This window comes from Pleurodeles waltl, chromosome 10, assembly GCF_031143425.1.
Source record: "Pleurodeles waltl isolate 20211129_DDA chromosome 10, aPleWal1.hap1.20221129, whole genome shotgun sequence".
NCBI lineage: Eukaryota > Metazoa > Chordata > Amphibia > Caudata > Salamandridae > Pleurodeles > Pleurodeles waltl.
In genome coordinates, this window is record NC_090449.1 from 842845467 (window position 1) to 842869495 (window position 24029).

Genomic DNA, 24029 nt, shown 5'->3' on the forward strand with positions numbered 1-24029 from the left:
TTTGGTAACTCTGGATAATCTCAGGCTGATCACATGTCCCTGTGATGGCAATGATGCATTTTGATGCCTGCCTTATCAACTTTAGATGGTACTTTCGGTGCCTTTTGTGGTGACCACAAGTAACAGAATCAGGGTTCGATCCAGGAGAGGGAGCTTGAGAAAATGCTACCACATCCAAGGAGGGCAGCTGTGTGCAAATTACCGACTCCTGACTTGGGGAGGTAGTGACGACAAATAACAGAACTTTTTTGTGGCCCTGAAATTGGAACGAGTAAACTTCAAATCCTTTAAAGAGGATTCATTGCAGGGCAAGTTTGGTGCCAGCATCAGCGGTTAATATTCACTATTAGAGCTGGAATTAAAGTTGCTGCACTTAAAACTTTTGTATTTGGGTCTTGAGATGGAGCAGGCAGTGCGCTGCAAAACAAGCTACCATCTGTGCTCCCTGCCTCGCAGCTCCCCATTGATGCTCTTTATGAGTGTCCTGGGGGTCTGAAGCTTTTATTTAGAAAAAATTGGAGTGCTCAAAGTAGGCCAGTAGCCTGAATATTTCAGCAAAGAATAATCGAATAGTACTCCGGTTCTATTTGGTTCTTTTTTTGGAGCTGGGCCCAAGATTAAGATGGACGGTTGGCTGCCTTCGTATTGTGTTGCTAGAGGTGAAATTCTTGGCCTGGCACAAGATGAACCAAAGCAAAAGTTTTGCCAAGAAATGTTTTCATTAATCAAGAATGAAAAACTGGAGGTTCGAAGACGACCAGATACCATTGTAGTTCCGACCATAAATGATGCCAAATGGCGATCCAGCAGCATTAATCGCATGACCCGACAGGAAGCTTCCATGAAAACAAAGTCTTTGTGTTCAGGGGTGTGGGGGGGGGGGGGAAGGGAGGGAAAGAAGAGTACGGTTACAGAGCTGAAACTTAAAAGGAATGGATGGAAAAGCACCACCAGGAGTGAAGCCTGCAGCTTAATTGACTCAACACGGGCAAACTTTACCCAGCCGAGACACAAAGATTTGACAGATCGATAGCTCTTTTTCGTTTCTGGGGGTGGTGGTGCATGGTCTTCTTAGTAGATCGAGCCATTTGGCTGGTTTATCCAGATAGCGAACAAGACACCTCCATGATAAACGTTAAATTAGGTGGGCTGAATTAGAGGTCTGCCTCCAACAGCCCTTAATCCACTGAGCTGTTAGAGGGGTTTAATCATGGCAGCCACAGAGAAGTCTTCACTGTGATTAAACCTAAGGTATGGCTGCTTTTAAAATTGGTGGGCAGACAAAAATCCCAAAGGTATGTATACTCCGTTGCAATGGAGAATACATAACAAAGATATAAATCCCACATGTAAACATTATATAGTCTCATTTTGCAAATACGACCATTATAATATAGGTGAAACTGTGTTTAAGAGCTGTTTAAAACCCATAATTCCCAGTGAGTAAACTAGCTATTATCATTTCCTTGCAGTATTCATGATAATACAGTGGCAAGTATTAGTAAAAAAAATATATATCTCACTAATCATCCTGGAGGCAAAAAAATCCCTATCTCTATTTTCAACCTGGATCAATCCTAATACAGTTTCAAATATATTCAATAGCCATGTAACCCTCCTAATGCCCCATGAAGTACACAGCAATGCCCATTGACAAATGTATTAAATAACAATAACAGGTATATGTACCAGCCATTTAACCTCCATTATCCCCATGCAAGAAAAATGTAAGCACATTTCCTCAACATAAGTCACTACACTATAGTGACAGGTACATGTGATAACCATTTACCACCCATCATCCTCCATGAAGAAATCATTATGGTCATTATCCCAAGAGAGCTATACAAAATACTGTGTCTAGGATGTGTAATAGCCTTTCACCCTCATGTAAACATTTTCTATTCCCATGTTCCTAACGGGACCATTATAATATAGAGGACATAGCATTATGACCTTTAAACAGATGTTGAATGCAAGGTCAGTAAAATAGCTATTACCATTTTCTTAAATTATACATGAAAATAGAGTGGCAGGTATAAGTAAAAGCCAATTAAGGTCCTTCAGTTCTGATAAAAAGAAAATCCCTATCTCCATTTCCTCCCTGGAACAATCCTAATACAGACCCAAACATATTTAAAGGCCATGTAACCACCATAACTCCCAATGTAGAAGATAGCTGTGCCAGTTTCACTTCAATATTTACTAAATAACAGAACCAGGTATATGCACCAGCCATTTAACCACTATCACTCATTAAAAAATATTTGTATGCCCCTTTCTTCAACACACAACACTACACTGAAAGGGCAGGTGCATGCAACAGCCATTTAACACCCATCACCCCCCATACAGAATTCATTATGGCCATTATCCCAAGAGGGCTACGTAAAATACCAGTATATGTAGCAGCCATTTAGACCCCATAATCCCCTTTAAACATGATATATTTCCATTTTCCTAATAGGACCAATATAATAATGGGGGAATGTGTTCATCAGTTGTTTAACTCCCATAATCCCATTTGAGTAAAGTAGCAAGTTCCATTTCTCTACAGTAATTATTAAAATACAGTGGTAGGTATAGGTCAAGGCCATTTAATGCCGAAATCCCTGTTCCTATCTCCTACCTTGAACAACCTGAATACATTTCCAAATATAATCAATGGCCACATAACCTCCATAATGCCACCATGCAGAACACAGCAGTGCCCTTTTTCCCCTCATTATTTACTAAATAACAGTATGTAATGCGATCTGTATTTAACCACCAATTCCATCTTGACCACTGACTCCATTTTGTGCTTAGCTTCACATCATTGGCGCAGGTATTTTTCCTCGCACAGTTTATTCTCTACATTGAATGTGTTTTCACTTTTCTCACCAGGGAAGGGAACATAACATGGGGGAAGCAACAGTAAGAGTGTGCAAAGTTGAGAATGTTTATAGCAGAGAAGGGTACAGCTCTGTCTTGGAAATACAACTTGGGATCTGGCCATTCGTTTTGTGTGTGTTTTCAACACTGACTCAGTACAGCCAGCGCTCAAATTTCACAACTTACTTGAAGTGAGGGGGGTTGGGGGGGAGCGGGGGAGGGAGGTTACCAGTACCTTCCTCTTAAGTTTAAGGTATTTAAGGTGGGGAAACTTGGCGCTGAGGCAGAAGACACTAATTTCTGAGGAAGGGCGCTTTGCTGGGAAAAAAATCGGAGTCCCATTGGGGAAAATTTCTCCTCTCAGCTGTCCAGGGTTCTACAGCTTGAAGTTGGCAAAGACAAAGCTGATGTTAGATTCGATCCCCATGGTGATGCACTTTAAATCCTTAATTAGCTAGCTTTATTGTGTGAGATATATAATTATTTTCACTACGTACATATTCATTGTGGATATAATGCATTTTTTCTGATTACTACTCTACTGCTGTGATTATTTTAGTAGCTGCACGTGTATTGCTGCATTCAAGTTAAATGCTCACGTTAATATTTTTCTATACTTTTGTTTGAGCCCTGGGAAGCCAGGGAAGTGCCTCAATAAATTCATTAGTCAGACTAGGAGTGCTGCATTCTTTAGCCTTGTTCCTCTTAGTTTGAAGAGGAGCAGAACAATTTGGCGTAGTTGTTTGCAGGATACGAAGTGAAAGATTAAAAAGCGAAAAATGTCTGGCAAAAAGTCAAAGGCAGCTTCCCAGGGAAAAAGCACCCTATGATGTTCTAGCATATGAATGGTCTTGTGGAGCAGGATTATGTGGGAATAGGGACAAATGTCTTAACGATGCTGAGCCAAAAACAGTTTCTCGGTTTACAGAAAGTACCTCTGGAACAGGGATGTGATTTATCCATTTTAGGCAGACATGGCTGGATCCTGTTATCTGTTTATAGATAAATGCACGAAATGTGCAGTTGGAACAAGAAAACCAGCAATGAGACAGGCAGCTAGTTGAAGCTAAAAAAATTGTAACCATGCTGTCTTGAGAATAATTTATTGCAAGATAAAGCGGATACTTATCAATCTGTCACCGAGAAGGCAGCTGTTCAAGTTGCACAATAAAAAGATATCAGAAATGTAGGGGTAGAGTCAAAGGAAAGTTCATTTAGCTATTGATCAAGCAGGGTTAAATTGGGATCCAGAAATCTGGGACTCAACTGATTTTTCAGATTCCAGTGATAAGTCAGTTAAAAAAAGGTGGGGGCCATCTTGAGCCAGAAGAACAGAAAGTGGTTTGTGCATAGCAGATATTAAGATGTGAAATACAGGGCACTCCACAAACCAGGGCGGGATTGAGATGCACTCCCTTGAAGTTTACACCCTGCAGGAAGTCAATGATATTATAGACTGATTCAAGCAGAGATCTGGGGAAACATTACTTACATGGATGGTGTGATTATTTGACACAGGAGCCTCTGGAGTAATGTTAGATATAGGTGATGCTCTTAAGTTTTGTACTCTTAGCACTGACCCAATAATACAGGAGCAGTTTAGGGGTTATCAGGGTAACCAATAGATCACCCAACTGCAGCTAGCAGTCGTGGGGTGTAACCATAAGTATCCTAATGAATCAGACTGGCCACAAAATGCCATGCAGAGAATTAAGGAGTAGGGAATGAAAACTGCTATTTTCCTGAGTGATGCTCACCGTCTGTTAGATGGACAGCTCTCTGTGTCAGTGCGAAATAAAATTATTCACCATGCTCATCCAGCTTACAAGCAGGTAATAATGACTCTCCTAATTAATCAGACAGGGCAGGGATTGAAAGACGTACTGGAGGCAGTTTGCGAGTTAGGAGAGCTTGGAGACTGGACAAAAAACAGGAGAGCCTCGAGGTTTAAGGATCACACACATAATAAAGGTAACTAGGAGAGACATGTGTATGGCATTACTGAAGTATAGTGTCAACAAGGAGCAGATTGAGGGAAAAGACACCAACATCTTGTCGGAGATGTACCGTAAGCAAGGGCTGGACATAAAGGAGGGCAGCAGGAAAGTGAAAAAGCAAGATAATAAACTAGTAAATGTGGGCCAGCAACAGATGCAGGAGGAAAGAAAATAGGGAGAAAAATGTTTCTTCACGAGGGAAAGAGGAGGAAGATTTGGACAGTGGTTGGTTAACTGCTGAGAAGAGGGAAGGAGAGGAATCTCCTCGCAGATAGTCCTCACTTGAGTAAAAGTTGCCAGGTTTAAATCAGTTTAGGAAAAGAGGTCAAGCTCCGGTACATGAATGGGCTTGTAAAGATAACAGACCCCAGGTGATTTAGAAATTCACATGAAGCACAAATATGTTCAAAGGGACGGGCATTAATCGACACCGGAACGGAGGCCTCTTTAATTTATGGAAATCTAAAAATGTGTACAGGTCAGCACTACACCATCACACGGTTAGGTGGAAAGCTAACCCCAGCCGTGTAGACTACTGTTCAAATGAAAATAGGGAGAACACCAAAAAGAGAATATACGGTTTTGATTGTGCCCCTCCTGGAGAATATACTGGGAACTGACACTCTGAAGAGGATGACTTTATACTAGGATGATAGTTGTTACCAGTTTGGATCAAAGGGATACATTTCTCTTCAGATGACTCAGAGGGTGGGTCATCTGAAGATACCCCCAGTAAAGGTGTTCCCAGCAACCAAGGTGGCTCGTTTGTAACAATACAGAACTCCAGGAGGGCATGAGGAAATATGCAAGACTATACAGGAGTTGATGCAGGTAGGTGTGATGGCTCCAGTTACCACTGAGTGAAACAATCCTCTGAGGCCCGTGAGCAGACCAGATGGGCGTTTTAGAATTATTATTGACTGATGCAAATTGAACAAATATGCGCCCCACCCCCCCTGACTGCTGCAGTCCCTGACACAATCACTTTGGTAGAGAGAATTCAAAAACAAAGGGACCTGGTATGCAACCATTGACATTGCCAATGCTTTCTTTTCTATAACACTGGCCACTGAAAGTCATGAGCAATTTGCTTTCTCACGTAACTACAGACAATTCTGAATGCTAAGGATCCCCCAAGGGTATGGTAATAGCCTCACCTTCTGTCACCGGCTGGTGGCAGAACACCTGGATGAAGCATCTGTCATTCCAGGGGTGCAATTTTCCCATTATATTGATGATGTGATGATTCAGGGAGAGACACAAGAACAGGTGCAGACTCAGTTTTACTGGGTTGTGGAATTATTCCAGAGCAAAGGATGGATGAATAATCCAGATGAGACACAAAGACCCTCTCAAAATGTGAAGTTTCTAGGAATACAGTGGAATCAGGGACATAGAGCGGTGTTGCCACAGGCAAAACAAAAGATCTTAGAATTTGCCACTCCCTGTACTAAGCAGGACACTCAGTGATTCATTGGATTGTTTTTGGAGACTGCATAACCCTCACTTGAGTCAGTGTAACAGGAGTTTGAAAGGGGAGAGCAGCAGCAGTGTGCATTTGACTTGGCAAAGGAGGCAATTCAACAGACTTTAGACTTATGGCCACTACAGCAAGGAGACATTGAGTCACATGTAACCGTTCGGGGGCAATATGCAAATTGGAGCATGTGGCAGAAATAGGGTGCCCCCGTTTCTGGACCAAAAAGCTACCTAATGCTGGAGAGTGATATATTCCCTTTGAAAACAGGTACTTGCCTGTTACTGGGCTCTAATGGATACTGAGAAAATGACCCTAGGTCATAATTTGATTTTATGACCTGAGATTCCAATAATGCAGTGGATGATGAGTTCATCTAAAACTCACCGCATTGACATGCAGAAAAGGCCAGTATAATGCGATGGAAGTGGTACATACAGGACCTGAGTGGGACCAGCAGGGACTGCAGTCCTGCATGAACAGGTAGCACAAGCCCCTGTGCAGGATGAGAGGGTGCAGGAGGTACCAGAGATAAGAGTCACCAGTGAGCTTGGGGTGAGCAATTTGAATCCTTGTCCCCGGAGGATAGGAAGCATGTATGGTTTACTGATGGTTCAGCCAAGTATGTGGGGGCCAAAAGACATTGGAAGGCAGTGTCATATAACCCAGTCTCCAAGAAGTTGATATCCACTACAGGAGAAAGGAAGAGTAGTCAATATGCAGAATTGTATGCTGTATAACAGGCACTGAAACAAGAATTGCCTGGGACCAGTCACATTTATACGGATTCTTGGTCTACTGTCAATGGGTTAGCCACCTAGCTTACAACATGGCATGCACATAACTGGCAAATACATTCTAAGGAAGTGTAGGGCAAAGAGTTGGGGCAAGAAATTTGGGAAATGCTAGAGCAAAGTACCATTACTGTGTATCATATAGATGCCCACTGTCCAACTCACTAGAACGATGGTTTAATTTCCTTGCAGACGACAAAGCCAAAAATCTCAGAGGCAGAAGTGGCAACACAGGATTCTGACATTGGGGGGGTGGCTAAGTGGGCGCATCAAAAATGAAATCTGGGAGAGAAGGCCACTAACAGGTGGGCAGAGATTAGAGGTATGCACATTCCCCTAGATTTGATAAAACTGTGATCATGCAGTGTCCTAATTGTCAACACACACAACAGAGATTTGTCCCGCAAACGGTCAATGGTCAGTTGGGGAGAGGAAAGTTGCCAGGGCAGATTTGGCAAATTGATTACATAGGGCCACTACAGACTTGTCGCGGGTGACAATACTCTTGCACAGTAGTGGCACTTATTTTCTCGTTACCCGATTGCCGTCCCTTGCAAACATGCCACTCTAATACGATTAAAACTCTGGACTTGTTAATGTAGTATTAAGGAGACCCACTCCAAGTCCAGAGTGACAACAGGTCACATTTCAAAGGAAAATTGGTGCCAGATTATTGCTCACAACACAATATTGACAGGGTTTATCATATTCCATATTATCCACAAGATGCAGGACTGAATAACAGAATGAACGGCTTGCTGAAAGCCCAGTTATGAAAACTATCAGATGGAACTTTAGGAAACTGGAGAGCATTTAAACCAAGCCCTCCAAATTTTGAATGACAGACCATTGACAAATGCAGAGACCACTTTAATGCAAATGTTGACCCCAGCGTTACAGATACAACCCCATGTAGCGAACAACACCATCAAGTATTGGGAAATAAAACCAAGAGCCTTAGCTCCGTACTGAGCCGCACCAGAATCAACAGGTCTTGAACACATGCCTTAGAAACCCACCTACTGAAACCAAGAGGCATGGCACTTCTTGAAACAGATGTTGGAATACAGATTCTCCCAGAGCATTTTGGATTGATTGCTCCCTGATGTGGTTTGACACTCAAAGGTTTTCATGTCAGGGGGTGGAGGTGCGGGGTTTGGTGATCGATGCAGAAGACTACCAAGGAGAACTAAACACTATTCTCCTGAATAGTGGAGCCACTGACTTGATAATACAACCTGGAGATCGAATTGCTCAACTTGTAATAATCCCAGAGTATGGAGTTATATTGAAAAAAGGGGACTGTTCCAGTAATTTTTACAGTGTGTGGGGAGGGAGGTTTTGGCTCAACTTACAAAATCCCTGGTGCTAAAGTGTGGGTAGAATCCCCAAATTGTCTTCCTGGTCCTGCAGAAATCATAGCAAAGGGCAAAGACAGCCATGAAACCTGGACATGAGAAATAGGAATACATACCAGCAGATAAATGTTATTTGCGATAATGATCATACTTGTCTCTTTTACAGATCATACTACGAGGTGTCTTTGTGTTAGCTGTTCTATGTCGTCTCCCTTCGGATGTGTGAGGTCGGGAGGGACCGAAAGCCCCCAGCTCCACAGTGACTGACCGACCTCACTGATCAACACCTTTACTGCACTTGACCGGAAAGGTTTGGACTCATCTGGCATGAGTTCAAGAGATTGGATTTTTGCATGTCTAACTTCCAAAGCACCGTTGATGTCATCTCTACTTATTTGGTTGCCATACCAACTCCTGCCAGTGTTTTGCTGCACATCTTTAATGCCACCAACAAAAATGGAGCAGTTCAAAGGAGTGACGTGTTGTCACACTTTTCTCTGTATGAGTATTGCAGGTTTTGCCAAGAAGTGACAGATGAGAAATGGGATAACAGAACCCATGTGATTAATTACAATATTACTACCGGTGATGTCGGCTAAAACTTAAATTGTGATTCTCACAACGTCGGAATATTTGCTCAAATGTGCCTGGAAACATCAATGGGGTCCCCTCAAGAGATCTTGTGGGAACAATGAGTACTGTGTCAGCATAGTAACGATCTAACTTGTAAGAATATGGATAATAACATGTTTTGCCAACATATTGTGACTGCTGCTAGCCACATCGAGCATGTCAAACTACCAGCGGGTGGTTGTTTGCTTGTGGAAATACCACTTAAACCTACATTCCTGCCAATATAACTGGTGGACAGCGTGCTTTTGACGCGGTTAGGACTCATGATGTTTCCATTTCACTCTGTACATACTCGCTATCCAAGAGAAACAGTTCACTTGAGCGAAGACTGACCGACATTCAGTTATTATCTAAATCAGAATATGCGAGTTGAAGCATTTTTATAGTAGGAGTTCCAAGATTAGCTGTTTAGAATACTTGAGTTATTAACAAGTTAGTGTGTTTGACAGCTAATAACATCAGTCACACATCCATCGCCTTAAGCATACTTTTCATGGATATACGAGGCACTAGAAAAGCTGCATTGCAAAAAAGGGCCGCCATTGACTACTTGCTCTTGAAGCGTGACCATGGCTGCTCAGAGTTTGAAGGAATGTGTTGTTTTAACCTAACAGACCACTCTAAATCTATCCAGTCTCATAATGACGCTTTCCATGAATTGGTGAAAAGAGTAATACAAGATGTTGACAAAGGGTGGTGGGACTGGTTATTTAACTGGTTTCCCCATTTTGGGCAATTACGCAATATCTTAGGCGGAATACTCGCAGAGACTTCTATAAAAAATGTTATGGTGCGGAGTACAATGCATACCTAATCTACTTACAATGTTTGAACAAAAAAGGGTTACTTTCAGACTAGTAGGTTATGAGAGTCACTGGTTAAAGGGAGGAGTGTAATGCTATCTGTATTTAACCACTGATTCCATCTTGACCACTGACACCATTTTATGCTTAGCTTCAAAACCTGTCAGATCGGTGGTACAGGTATTTTTCCTTGCACAGTTTGTTCCCTACATTGACGTGTTTTTGCTTTTCTCACCAGGGAAGGGAACATAACATGAGGGATGCAACAATGATAAGAGTGCACAAGGATGAGAATGTTTTTAGCAGAGAAGGGTACGGCTGTCTAGGAAATACACCTTGGGATCAGTACAATTCTTTTGTGCGGGTTTTCAACACTGACCCAGTACAGACAGCGCTTGAATTTCACAATTTACTCAAAAAGGAGGTGGGGGCGGGGTGATCAGGGTTTGGGAGGTTACCAGTACCTTCCCTTTTAAGTTTGTTCAAGGTATATAAGGTGGGGAAACTTGGCTCTGAGGCAGAAGGAACTCATTCCTGAGGGTGGATGCATTGCTCAGAAAAATCAGCGTTCCATTGGGGAAAATTTCTCCTGTCTCATCTGTCCAGGGTTCCAAAGCTTGAAGCTGGCAAAGACAAGAATGATGTTGGACTCGATCCCCGTGGTGATTCATTTTTAATTATCTAGCGTGTGTGTGTGTGTGTGTGTGTGTGTGTATATATATATATACATATACACACACTCATTGTTGCTGTAGGACATTTTTTTTCTGATTATTATTACTCTACTGTTGTAATTATTTTAGTAGCTGCACCTGTATTGCTACATTAAAGTTAAATCCTCATGTTAATATTTTTGTATACTTTTGTTTGAGCCTGGGAAGTGCCTTAATACATTCATTACTCAGTCTAAGAGTGCTCTTAATTTGAAGATAAGCAGAACACAGTATCAGCCATTTAATGACCATCATCCCAATGTAGAAAAACCCTATTTCCATTTCCTACGTAGAACAATACTTTCCTAAATATATTCTATGGCAATGGAACAGATCAAAGCTATGCCCATTTCCCTTCAGCATTTACTAAATAACAGTAGCAGGTATATGTAATAGCAATTTAACCCACATATACTAAAAGGTAAACAATAAGAATTGATAAAGAGAGTTTACTTTCACTTTGCAAATGTAAGCATTAAACTACACTGCCATCGGTGGACACTTAAGAGAATGCAGCCCATCATTCCCAGTGATCCTTTTAGTATGACTCCTGCAGTGTCACTAGCTCTTAGGCAAGCAACAGTTTTGTTTACCTCGTGCTAGCATACATGATTTACAGTCATCAGTCTCTGCTGACATATTCTCTGCATACTGTAACTTGACAATTCTCTGCACACATTTCAAAACTAGTCTTGTGATGCCCGGGAACTTACAGCTCTCCTCCAGTCTCTGAAGACTCAGACTAGTCATTTTAGCCTTTCAAAGCTTGCAACAGTGTTAGACAACAGCTGTCTTCCAGTAAGGTGAGGTGTAAAAAGATCTGCGAGTGGGACTTTTCTGAGTTGTAGTAGACCATGTGCAAAAGGCATGCGAGTCTTGAATTGAAGGCACTATTTCACCAGCAGAGAGTGCCTCGACATTTGGTCTTTCCACAGACCACTTTTTTTTTTTTTTTTTAAATTTAGACTAATCTGACAGCAAAGGCTTCAAAACATAAGTAAGACCAGTAGTTCTCAATAAGGAAGTCTGCAGTAGTCAATTCTACATATAATAAAAGCTTGGTTGTCATGTGGTAAAAAAACAAAAACTTGTCAATAGATTGAAACAGTAGAAGCAATTGGAAACCACTTGGTTAATTTGCATACAGAAACAGAGGGTGGAGGCTAAATGACTCCTAATATTATGACTGCTTTGGCAAGATTAGGTAGTTCAGCCAGTAAGTCTGGCAAAGCAGTATGAATCAAGTTGTACCTATTATTTCCAAATTTGATCATTTCGGATTTGACAGTGTTCAATCTGAGGAAATTGTTTTGGTGAGTTTTCCCCACCGCATGGAGCAGAATAGTAGACCTGTAATTTCCCACCACTTCTCTGTCGGCGTTCTGCTTTCTCGAGAGGAGGTATTACACAAGGCTTCCATTCGATGGGTACCTTGTCAAAAACAAGTTAAGAATGGTTCACTATATTTGTAATTGAACGAGTGAGGACCTTTAAATAAATATGTAGCAGGATTATGGGACAAATATCAGAGGAACCTGAATTGATGGGTTTAAATGTTAAAGTAATATCTTCTGGGTTAATATGGTCAAACTTACTCTATTTTCTTCTGATATGGTCTCCTCATGAAGGAGAGGATCCACTTTTTTCCAGATAGATTTTCTGAATATTTAATTTAAAAAAAGCAAGCCAGTTCATCACATAATTTCTCCTTCTCAGGAATCTTAACTTTCACAGTTACTCTGCTCTTTCAGGTGATATGCTTGATCTTTTGGTACATTGCTGCGCACCAGGGAATCTCTCTTGCACTCTCCAAGGATTTCGGTTGTTCATCTCTAATCCTTGGTACTCCTTCTACAACATGATTAATATACATACTTTCAGCTGGATGAGCCCTTTAAGCTCACTGTGGAAGATCCTGTTCTAGAAGTCACGTAGAAGTGAGGTAAAAGTTAATTTCCCTTTTTAGGTCGAGCGTAAGTGTTCTACATGTTGTATACTTTTAAGTATACTTAAACTGTGGTTTAAAGCTATTTCATTTGTTGGTTCCAGTGTCCTTCTAAAATCCTTGCTTGCTAGTGGTCGGTTCGGACTCTTTGTCCTTCCCTTTTCACTTTGGGAGCAGTACCAACTACTGTATAATTATGCTATGCCCTGTTTATCTCTTCTGTAGGAGACTTTTTTTTTTGCATTTGCCTCTTCGTCTTACACTGTGGGTGTGTGTTCAGTCCCTCCTCCCCACCAGCTCCCTCTGCAATCAAAACCCAACAGCAAGGGGGTGGGGGTTCCTGGGTCAGCTCATTGTTAACTGCTCATTCAGCGCCGGTCGCTGCTCCTGTCCTCGATGAGTGTTCAATTTCGGGTTCAACCTTTGTGTACGGCACATCTTCCAGGTCAATTAATCTTCCCTTTGCCATGACACCGCCCCCCAACCTTCAGCCCTCACTGCTTTTTTTTTTGTTTTTTAGCAACCCTTTCACCTGGCTCCCACGCTCATTGACTCCTCCCCCACTGGGCTCAGGATTGCAGTTGCCATACTTTTTAATCCACTTCAAACACTTTACATTACCAAAACAAAGAGCAATAAACTAGGACAATGCATACATCAGTATAATTGCTTTTATGCCAGACTAAGAAGTGCCAGCAAGAACAGGGGTTTTTGGTGCCGTGTATGTGTCTCGCTGTGTTGGGCGGGGCTTGTTTGGGTCATTTTATAGCAGCATGTTTTGCGCAACGTAAACATTGCGGCGCCCATGTTCACATACAACTGTGTTCTGCCTGGTTTCTCCCACTGACTGGACGGCGATGTTCCACTTTGCGCATGTTCCTTTATTCTGCTACAAAACGTGGCTTATTCTGGGAAGTGTTCCCAGTAGAGGGTGGTGGGGCACAGAAGTACCTAGGGATCTACAACAAGTCTTGAGCCACCGCACAAAGTGCCTTGATGGCATGAGGGCAAGCACCGGGGAAACCTTCTCTAGCCTTACTAATGCCATTTGGTACCTGCGACACGGTGCTGTGGAGTTTCTGTCCTCAATGCAGTCATCTTCACGCAGGCACTCTTCTTAACTGACAGGGTGTGCAGAGCCTTCTTCGCAGCCCTGAGGGTATGAGCCACAACCCTATTTATCAGTAATGCAGCGTTTGCATTTTGGTATTCCATTAGGCTGCTACTCACCCACGTCACAAACAATGCACCTTTTCATTATTGCAGCGGCATCTGTGATGGGCGTCCCCAACGCAAAGCAGAACCTGCATTCCATCAATGCAGTAAGGTTGATATGGGGCATTAGTTTGCATATGGTTGACATTAAGCTGCCTTTCACTCACTCATAGGAGATGGAGGGGCTAGTCGTGTTAGCAACAGTACAGGAGCGAAATACCAGCCAATTCTTATTTATAGTCTGCAGAGGCCTGAGCAGGATACTGAATAGGACGTGTGACCACACCGTACGTATTCATTTGTAACATGACACTTCTATTGTTTACTTTATCCAAAGTTCACATGTTATGGGGCAGCTAATGGAAGTACAATTTAACAAGTATAGCCGCTTAGAACTAGGTATTTCATTCTGTTAACTATTGTGCATTTGGGAACGTTTATAAATACCACTGTGTAATGCTAATACCAATGCTCACTGCTGCAGGCACGGCCCTACAAGGATGGTGCTGTCGTCTTAAGGTATTGGGCACTTCATTTTGATTGTCTCCATAATCCTGCTTTTAATAGCCATTGTGTCCAGTGAAAGCTTATTTCCGATTTTGTTCTTTTGTTACTCATCTTCAGCGAAGGAAGTTTGAATCATGTGAAGTGCTATTTGCATATATTTTGAAAAGTAGCCTGTTAGGCAAGCATGCACCAACTCTTCCCAAGATCCAGTCTGTGCAGTAAATAATCTTGGCATTAGCAGGGCCTTTCTTTCTCTTAGTAAGGATTTACAGGTGCATCAAACATGTAGCAGTGATTCTTTAGATTGGCGGTACAGACGATATTTCGTTGATGTCTCATCTTTTACTGTTGTGTATCAAAAGTATGTGATCAGTACCAGACCAGCAAGTGCTTCCGGTTGAGGGGGATTCTGGAATGGTTGTTTGTTGTTGTGTTCATATGTCGCGCTCCCAATCCAGATACGTAAACTCAGTTTGTCTTAGTTAAGTCCTCGTTTCATGCTTTGTTACTAATTGCTTTGTCTGTGCTACCAGCAACGTTTTCTCTCGGATCTCGGTGAGATCCATATTTACCTGTTAGATCAGGGTCATAAGTCAAGAGCATCAGTTTCTGGATCAATACAAAACTGAGGCAGAGGCAAGCATTCCACTAATCTGGAAGAGAGGGTCCCCCGAATGGTCCTCAATTGCCTGGCTTCCTTACTAGACACCAGAGAGTAACCCAATCAGTTAGCTCAGGAGAGGGACCTGTTGGTGCTCTCGCCCCTGCATCCTGGGACAGTTCGGTAGCCTATAGTCTTAACATTACCATTCCAGCCTCAAAGTCCCCTATCCCAGCAGCAGTGTGGGGATACTCTTGGGAAACCCACAAGCCTCAGCGAGTCCATACACCCATATCTGGGTCTGTCAGTTACATGTCATATGGCAGAGGGAAAGCAGCATGGCGGAACATGCAACCTGTTGTGGCTTAGTCATCTACATAATTGACGGTTAGTTATGCAAGTGACAGCTCTAACAATGGACTTACAGTAATGTGGATGATTGAGGAATTCGCAACATTAAAAGAACAAAATTGTTACCATTTCTTTTTGTGGGAAATAGGTTTCCTTCACCCACAAGAATAATTACAAAGGAACAAACTGGGTTTGCACACAAGCAGAGCCGAGCGCACAGCTTCTGCGTTTTCCAGTTACCTCCTAGTGTGTATTTAAAGAATCAGAAATTGTAAGAAAGCACTCATGTCGCAAGATGCACTTGTGCGTTTGGAGCCTTTTTAAATAAAGGACAAAACTCAATTTTGGGGTTATTATTTCAGCTGCCACATAATTCATCACCAGCCCAGATCAGGTTGGAATTCAAATTCATTGACCAACAATTCATCCAGAAATGCTGCCTATACTCTTTCTGCTCTGTGTGTGAGGGAAGCCTGCTCTGCTGCTCCCTTTGGTCTATCTGCTGTGTGTGTCAGTGAAGCTTGCTCTGCTTCTGCCTGTGCTGCATCTGCTGAGTGTGAGGAAACCTTGCACTGCTGCATGAGCGCCATCTCCTCTGTGTGTGAGGGAAGCTTGCAGTGCTGCATCTGCTTTGTGCATGAAGTTTAAACTGTTGCCTGTACTGTATCTGCTGTGTATGAGGGAAGCTTGCATTGCACCTTCTCTGTGAGGGAAGCATGCACTCCTGCTACCTGTACTGTATCTACTGTGTGAGGGAAGCATGCAGGGTACATACTGTCTTCTGTTTGTGAGGGAATCTTGCATTGTACCTTCCGTGTGAGTGAAGCTTGCATGGACCCTTCCCTGTGAGGAAAGCTTGCCTTGTCCCTTCCCTGTGAGGAAAGCTTGCACTGTACCTTCTCTGTGAGGAAAGGCTACACCAGTTCCTTAATAAACTACCTATCTCTCTCTATCTTGCTTTCAATCTACTCTATGCAGCTCTCACCCATGTGAGGACCAGCTAAATGTGACTTATATGGAACATAGAGAGTTTTTTGTTTCATAATGTGGGTACTTGGTCTTGCAGCGCCTGCTTTGAATGTAAATGGAAGTGCTTTAGTTATATGCAGGGCCACTGGAATTATGTGGCAGGAAAATACCAAATTATTAGGCAGGGTTGACCAATTTATGTGGCACGAAAAGTCCAGTTATCAATTTACAACCCCAATAGCTCTAACTCAAGTAAATGCAGGACCTATTGCATTGTAAATGCTTGTTTAACTACAATACATATCACTTTCACATGATCAATTAATATAGAACTAAAAATGATTGATTATATAGTGTTTAATTAACGTCTCATTTTTAAAGCATTAGTTTACAATTAATAAATGGATTTAACTCATTCACTGACATCTCAATTACTGACGGTACCTACTAACCTGAAGCAGAGTTCACTCTCTGTGATGATAGGGCATTATCAACCTCTTTCTATAACAAGCTGGGATTCACAGCAAGTCTTACTGTGCAGAGTGCATAGATGAACAATGATATCCCACTTCCTTAAGGGACACAAGAGCCCAGATTTCTTTGAATGGGAGGGTGGGGCCCATTGTCTTGTCACAATCGGCTCTTCATCAGCTATTTTCGTGGTATGCACCTAGTTGCAGTTTGTGGTGGAATACGTGAAACTTGTGGTTGAAGCCAGAGAGTTATACATTTCTGAAAATTAGACAACATTCTAAATTCTACATTGGGTCATTCGTGCAGATCATTCATAGATTTCCCAATGAAACTTATGATTGAACTCAATCATAACCAAGAAAAACAGAAACAGGTGACAATGTTTAATTATAAATTATTTTACCCCAATGCCAGATGTGCATAAGTAATATACCATTAAATCCATAATACCTTTCTGGTCACAGGGACACACAATATTTGTTGGTTGTCCAAAAACACACTATACCCAGAGGCAATAAGTCAGCTGCAGCTTGCAGTGAAATTTCATGTTGTACTGACCATGCTTCAATTTATATGATAAAATCTAATGACTGAAAAATGGTTATGAAGGAAACCTATGCATTTTTCGAAAGTACCGTAGCTACTGAGCTTAGGATAGTGGTACTTTGAGTAATCTCAGTTTCAGAGTTGTACAAACACCGTCACGCGGTTTAGAGGGAATTTTGTAAAAATGTATTTTTTTTTTTCCCCTTCCATTTATACGCCAACAACAGAGAGAAATTCTATTGTTAATAACAAATCTACTACCATTATGTATTCCCAAACTTCTCCCAATTAAAACCGCAAACCAATTGTGTGGCTGGGTTCACCACCTACAACAGGAAAAAAATGCAACATAGCCACATCAAGTTTTTGCCAGGAAATGGTTTCCCATGTTGGCAAAATGGGAAGTTGCAGTATTTTTCTTTTTGCAGTTTTTATATTGTGCAAACTCATCTCGAAGGTAGTGGCAGGCTTTAGAGGAGCACTAGTTACCTTACACAAGGTCACACTCATTTGTTTAGGCAAAGGAAGGTTAAGTGATTTGTTCAGAATCACAGAATGTTGAGCTGATGCCAAGACTCGAAACTGGTTCCCAAGTTCTAAATTCGGCAGCATTAGAACTACAGAAATCAAAATTTCCGCTTGCTTGTCCTGTGTTTAGGTACATTCAAGACTCCAGGAGGGCAGACCGGAAGTAGGTGCTTTAGGGGTGGGGGGTGGCTTGGTGTCAGGATTGGTTGGCCACTCTAAATACCCCCAGAAATCAGTGGACTTTCTGCCCTCTCCCTACCTACCTGGAGCACAATGGGAGTAAACTCGTCAATTTTCCCCCAGGAGTGAATTGGAGCGCTGTCTAGGGCAGGAAGATGGTTGGGGTTTTTGGGGTAGGTCCAAAGCAGGCCAGCCCTCATCCTTTTTTTTAATTATTTTTTTTAAATATTTTTCTCCAGTGTCTGTTGTGCTTTCTGATCTGGGGTGAGGAGCGGATTGTGGGCAAATACCCCCCTATATGGCTGGGGCGGGTGTGGTTAGGGGGTGGCAGGTTTGGGGGGGGGGGGAGGGTGCAGAAAGACTATTGTGCCCCTTTGCACGGGTGTAGACATGACCCAACACACCTGGGTGAGCCATACCCACCCCAGCTACACCAAAATGGTTTATCCCTGGTAACCAGTGGTTGTTCAGCTCCGCTTGAGGAGCGAGGAGAAAAACTGATGTCCTCTTTGCCCTCTGCCCAGTGGGAACGCTTGTCCACAGCAAACTAATCTCCGATGGGATGAGATTTGCTCTCTGTGGGTGCTCCCAAACCCAAGCAGGGATCCACGTGGGTGAGGAACCTCTGGAAAGGGGACATCATCTCCTTTTCAACAGAACTTCTCCCACATGGTAAGTGCTCAGATGCAGAGATATGCATCTGAGCACTGATCAAACTCACTGAAAGCAGTCAGAGCCGAATGGAGTAAACAAAATGCTTTAATTTTGAGTTCCTTGGTGCCAGCACACAAAATAAATACATTAATTAATAATCGGGACACAAGAGAAGGTCTTTGCTTGCTGCATCCAGACTTATTCATTTATTTTTTAAATAAAACCCTTCTGGTACTTGTGCCTGCTAAAGGATTTTCTGCTTGATATTATAGATAAACTGCTCACGTCGCCCACACTGGCAAGATAATGTAGTGGACAGAAATAGTTCATCCACATCACTAAATTGGTTACCACTAATGCTCTACTAGTAGGAAGAAGTGATGACCATTCTGAGGTCCATTTTTCAATCAAATGATTTCAAGAATTGAAATCTGTGTGATAGAGTACTACAACCTCTTATGTGCCATAGTACTTAAGCCGCAAATGATTAACTATAAGCAGTAAGTCCTTCTTCAGATATCAACACAATTGACATTACAGTCCAAAGAAATCTTTACCGTAAGACCGTCAGTCCGATTATAGAAGACATGGAACAGTGTAGGTAAAATCTTTATAATTAAGGGGTGGGGGAGGCACATATCCCACTTCAATCAACCACTGCTATCACTATCTTCCTTAACCTCTTAAAATGATCAAAATAATTTGTGCAAGCAGTGAAGTCGCTCCCTTGTTTTTTTGTGGGGGGAGGGGTCGGCTTTGGCTCCCGAAGCCCCAAGTGTATCCTGCATAATACTTTGTTTCCCCCATACACCACGAGTACAATTATGCACCCACACTAGGCCTTAATACCCAGGGAGTGATCCCTACTACGCAATAATCAATATTGGGCATGTTAGATCAGTAATACAAGGAAGAAGTAACCTCAGATGCCCAAGCTCAAGATGGAGAACGGGTCACGGTGTATTTGGCCTTGGACACCGGAGACCCTGTTGAAGCCCCAGACTCCAGAGGATGAGGCTCGGCTGTATTGGACTTCCAGAGACGATTAAACAGTAGCAGGGTGATACCAGACCTCTCATAACACTAGCGAGATGTTCGAGAAACCCACACTACTCCACTAACTCCTAATCATTACACAATCACACAACTCAGATGCATATATACAGTTATGTATCATATTACTTTGGGTTTAGGAGACACCTAGAGGACCAGGTAAGAAATAGCCTTATCATGTTGCATGTACGAGTACAGACATGTGACAGACTATAGGGTTTGGACTAAGGATATGCCCTGATGAAGGCCAAAAGAAGCCTGCTCTGAAATCAATTGTTTCCAGCTAGGTACTTTAAGAAAGGCTGAAACATGCTGACACCGGACAAGGTGTATTGATACATCTAAAATCACGGATACACCATTAAGATATACTTTTAATCATGCCACGTGCCACCCTAAATAAAGTAAACAACTTTGGACAGGCACAGAGGAAGTTTTAATATCTTTTATCAAGTACTGGTTCTCTACTTGCCAGGACAGACTTATTCTGATCTCCCCGTTTCAATAAGAGCGGACTCGCCACAGTGGCTAGGGTTGAGACTGCCAAATTAATATCATCTCAACTTGCCAGGTTGAACTGGCCAATAAAGAATGGCACTATTAAGTTGGCGAGGCCTTTTCATCCATAAAAAGGATTTATCCTGATGGCTAGGTAATAGGAGACCAGTGACTAAGACCAGAGAAATCACTGAGTGTGGAATAGGATCCTGCTTCACTCAGTTGTGTAATTGTGATATGAGAATTTCCCTGGATGTCCTGCAGATTGACAGTTTCCAGCAGAGGTAAGTCCACTGTCAGAGTTGCTATTTAAGTGGTGGGGGACATAGCAAGCCAGACAGTGTACCCCCAAGGCATGAGGAGAGGAGAGATTGAGAACCCAAGTTGATTCACTGTGAAAGTAGTCAGAAGTTTGGTCCCCTGTCAATTTTACTGAGCAGGCTTATTGTGAGGGCTGCGCCAAAGAGGCCTTTGAGCTATGGGGAGTGGTCAGAGCTGTCGCAATCCAGCTCCATGATCGACTGATGGCGACTGGCTGTAAAAGGGGCCCCATCTGCAAGCTGGCTACACAGCACTGGTTTGCACAGCCCAAGAAATGCTGCAGAATGAAAAGGACTGAACGTATAGAGGGGTGAGGGAGCTTGGAGGTCCAGGCGGAGGGGGGCCTCCGGTGTACAATAGCACTGGATGGTCTCAGTGGGAGTTGACTGGAGCCTCAGAACCTCACCACAAGGCAAGCCACCTGTTTAAGTACGCGAGTGCTCTGGGTCTTTTTGTGCCTCGCCTCTGTGAGGAACCTGTGGTGGGGGTCACTGTCAAAGAACGCCATATGACAGGATGTAATCATGGGGACATTGCCGGAACTGGTCGACGATCAGCTCAGTATCACAAGGCTCAAACCCCACCTTGTGTACAGGGCACTGAGTTTTCCCAATTTCTTACATAGAATGGCAGCAAGCCCTGTAACAGCAAGCATAGGAGGTAATATTGTACACTGCTTCGTTTATATCTGGATCACCCTCTGCTTTCAAAAGGGAGGAGAAAAGGAGAAAGGAGATGGTGTCCAGCAACTAGGCCTTGGGCAGAACCCCATGTGAGAACCGCTGGGATTAGGCATTGCAGTGAGCAAGTGGTGATACAGCAAAGTCCTTATTTCCAAAGTATTATAAATGTATTCTTATCCCAGAGCACTGTGGCTAATATGGGTTGAGACAGAGCATCTGGGTCAATCAGACAAAGATGGATCGATTCACATAGGAAAGAGGGGCTAAGAAACAGCATATGGACACTTGTGGCAAGAGCTCATTCTCCCACAGCCGAACCCTCAAGTCCACAGACACTGGCCGCTACTGAACATTCAAAGCAGGTACTGGAGTGTAAATCGGAAGCTATTGCTAACGAAATCAACTTAATGAGAGTGAATCTGCGAAAGTCATTGAATGTTCTCTTGAAACTGAGAAAAACGTGACCAATTTGACAAAGACGTGGAAGGGCTCAGGGCCATGATATGCAGCCTCAGAGGTCAGCAACTTATTGGTGAATGACTGAATGAGGATGTGAAGGGCAAGTCATGATGGTGCACCTTGTATTTTGTTGGGTTTCCAGGACAAATAGAAAGCTCACACCAGACTGTTTTCTAAAAATGTGGCTCAAAGAGGTCACTGTTTGTCATTGAAATGGTACACAGAGCTTTAGTTCCTCACCGTCCCTGGTGAGGGAACCACCACAAGTAGTCATCATGTCAATACTCAATTACAGAGACCAGGTCGGAATACTGAGGTGAGCCAGGAGTTAACAGGACCCCAAATTTAATGTCATGTTATGAGAATCTTTCCTAATTACACACAAAAGGTGGAGGGCCAAAGACAATACTATTTAGCAATAAAACAGGCACTGAGAAAATTCTAAATCAGATGTATGCTTTTATATCCTGATAAACTAAGGGTAATACATCGAAGATGTACTTACTTTTTCTACAAGGCCAGAGGATGTATGGGGCTAGCTGGACTGCTAAAACAGTGCTGTAGAATTCGAGAGATCGCACAGGGAAGAGCGTAGACCCAGAAACTGCAGTAGACTGAGGGAATCAGCAGAGAGACATAGATCAGGCATGGCGGCAGTTCATGATAGCCCCTGGATAGAGGTGCGGAAGGATAGCACTTTTGCAATGGCAGACATGGTGGATGTGTCCACTTAAGGAGCTGCTGGAAAGCTTAGTTGCATAGTTGAGGATTTTTACTCTGAAGGGGAGATGGTCAGATGGTCCTAGCAGTATTAGTATTAGGACGTATGTTTTCTTGTTTACAAGCCCGGATGCAGGGGTGCAGCTGCAATGAAGATGTTCATGGTGTCATCAACTCACCCGTATTGAGAAATAAGGCATAATTGAAGGCGAGCGCTGTCAGAAGTAATGGTCAGGTTTTTATTACCTGTATACAGGGCATTTAGTGAGGTGGACAGGTTGCTAGTTATGTGAACACTGGGGATGCAGGTGCAGGAGCCAACACACCTGGGAAGAGTCCTATCACATCATGCGTCCCTACTGGTGACATGGATATGGAGGCATTGTTTCCAGTCAGTTCTCACAAGGAGACTTGACCCGGAGGCCCTGAGAGACACTGCGTTCAGAGCAGATATAGCAACAATGTTTGAAGGTTGTATAAAACCTAAGTGAGGGGACACAACTGTAACAAAGTGGGAGGTGCTTAAGGTGGTTCTGCAGGGAGCAGGAGTAAATCAGTAAGGTTTATGGCACAAAATGTCCATTGCAAAGGGACTTCAGACAAAACGATGAGTGCCTCGCCTGTTTGCAGAGTCGGGGAGAAGTAGCCTAGCAGAGTGATAAATAATTACTTGCAGTAAACCAGTGGATAGGTGATATGTGGACCACACTGACAAATTTACTCTACAAGACTACAGACAGGTATTACACAGAAGGGAGATAAACCAGGGAAACGTCCTGGGTGTTTGCTCAAGAGAAACCAGATTCCTATGATACTGGACCTGGAGGGAAGGGATGGATCCATGATGACAATGCAGGTGGAAATAAATGCTTACCAGGACACCTGAAGAACGTAAATAAAAACATTACAGGACTGAGAAATGCACATAGAGAACATTTTAGCTGGGATAGATATTCCACAGCTTAGTGTCAAACAGGCATTATAACTGAAGGAAGAAATATCAAAAGAGGAATTATGGGCAGCTATATTGGGACCCTCGAAATAAAGCACCAGGAACAGATGGAAAACCTTTGGAATTTCAAACTTCTGTAGAGGTACTGTTTGTTCAACTACTGGAGATCTACCAGGATTCTAGAGTCCTGGGTGGATTGTCACAGTCTATGCCAGAAGCAGTCACAGTAATGGTGCAAAAACCTGATAGGGATTTACTGAACCATTTGACTAGTGGTCCCTCTGAACGTAACGGGCCCAGAGGTAAGACTGAAAGGGCACTGATGGAAGAACAAGAAGGGGAGGATGGATGAAAGGGTAGGTGAGGGCTGTATGTCATGGGCTGAAATGTTGCAAAATCTGGTGATCCCCGCAGACGCAGAAACTGACTCAGGGTATTCAGAGAAGAGCCAGCAGGCCTCAAAGGTAGGAGCATCTTACAGGGGAGAATAAAAGCCTTCAGTAAAAACCTGGACATGTATTTGAGGCAGATTGATAAGGAGGCCGCTTGATGTTCCATACAAGCACAAGATAAACATGAAAATATGGGAATGACATTTTGTCAATTGCATTGGCACTGCCCTGTATGTATATATTGGTGAAAGGCATGTTGTGGTTGCAAGTTTCAGACCTGTTACTGGCTCAATGTATGTTTTTCAATTCAGTCCGTTGGCAAAAAAAAAAAA

General features: G+C 42.8%; 1 protein-coding gene across 1 annotated transcript in view; it reads right to left on the bottom strand.

Annotated features, from left to right (window-relative positions):
* Positions 1-24029, bottom strand: part of NUP42 (nucleoporin 42) — a 207733-nt gene that overhangs the window by 139939 nt on the left and 43765 nt on the right. The gene's annotated exons all lie outside the window — the stretch shown is intronic.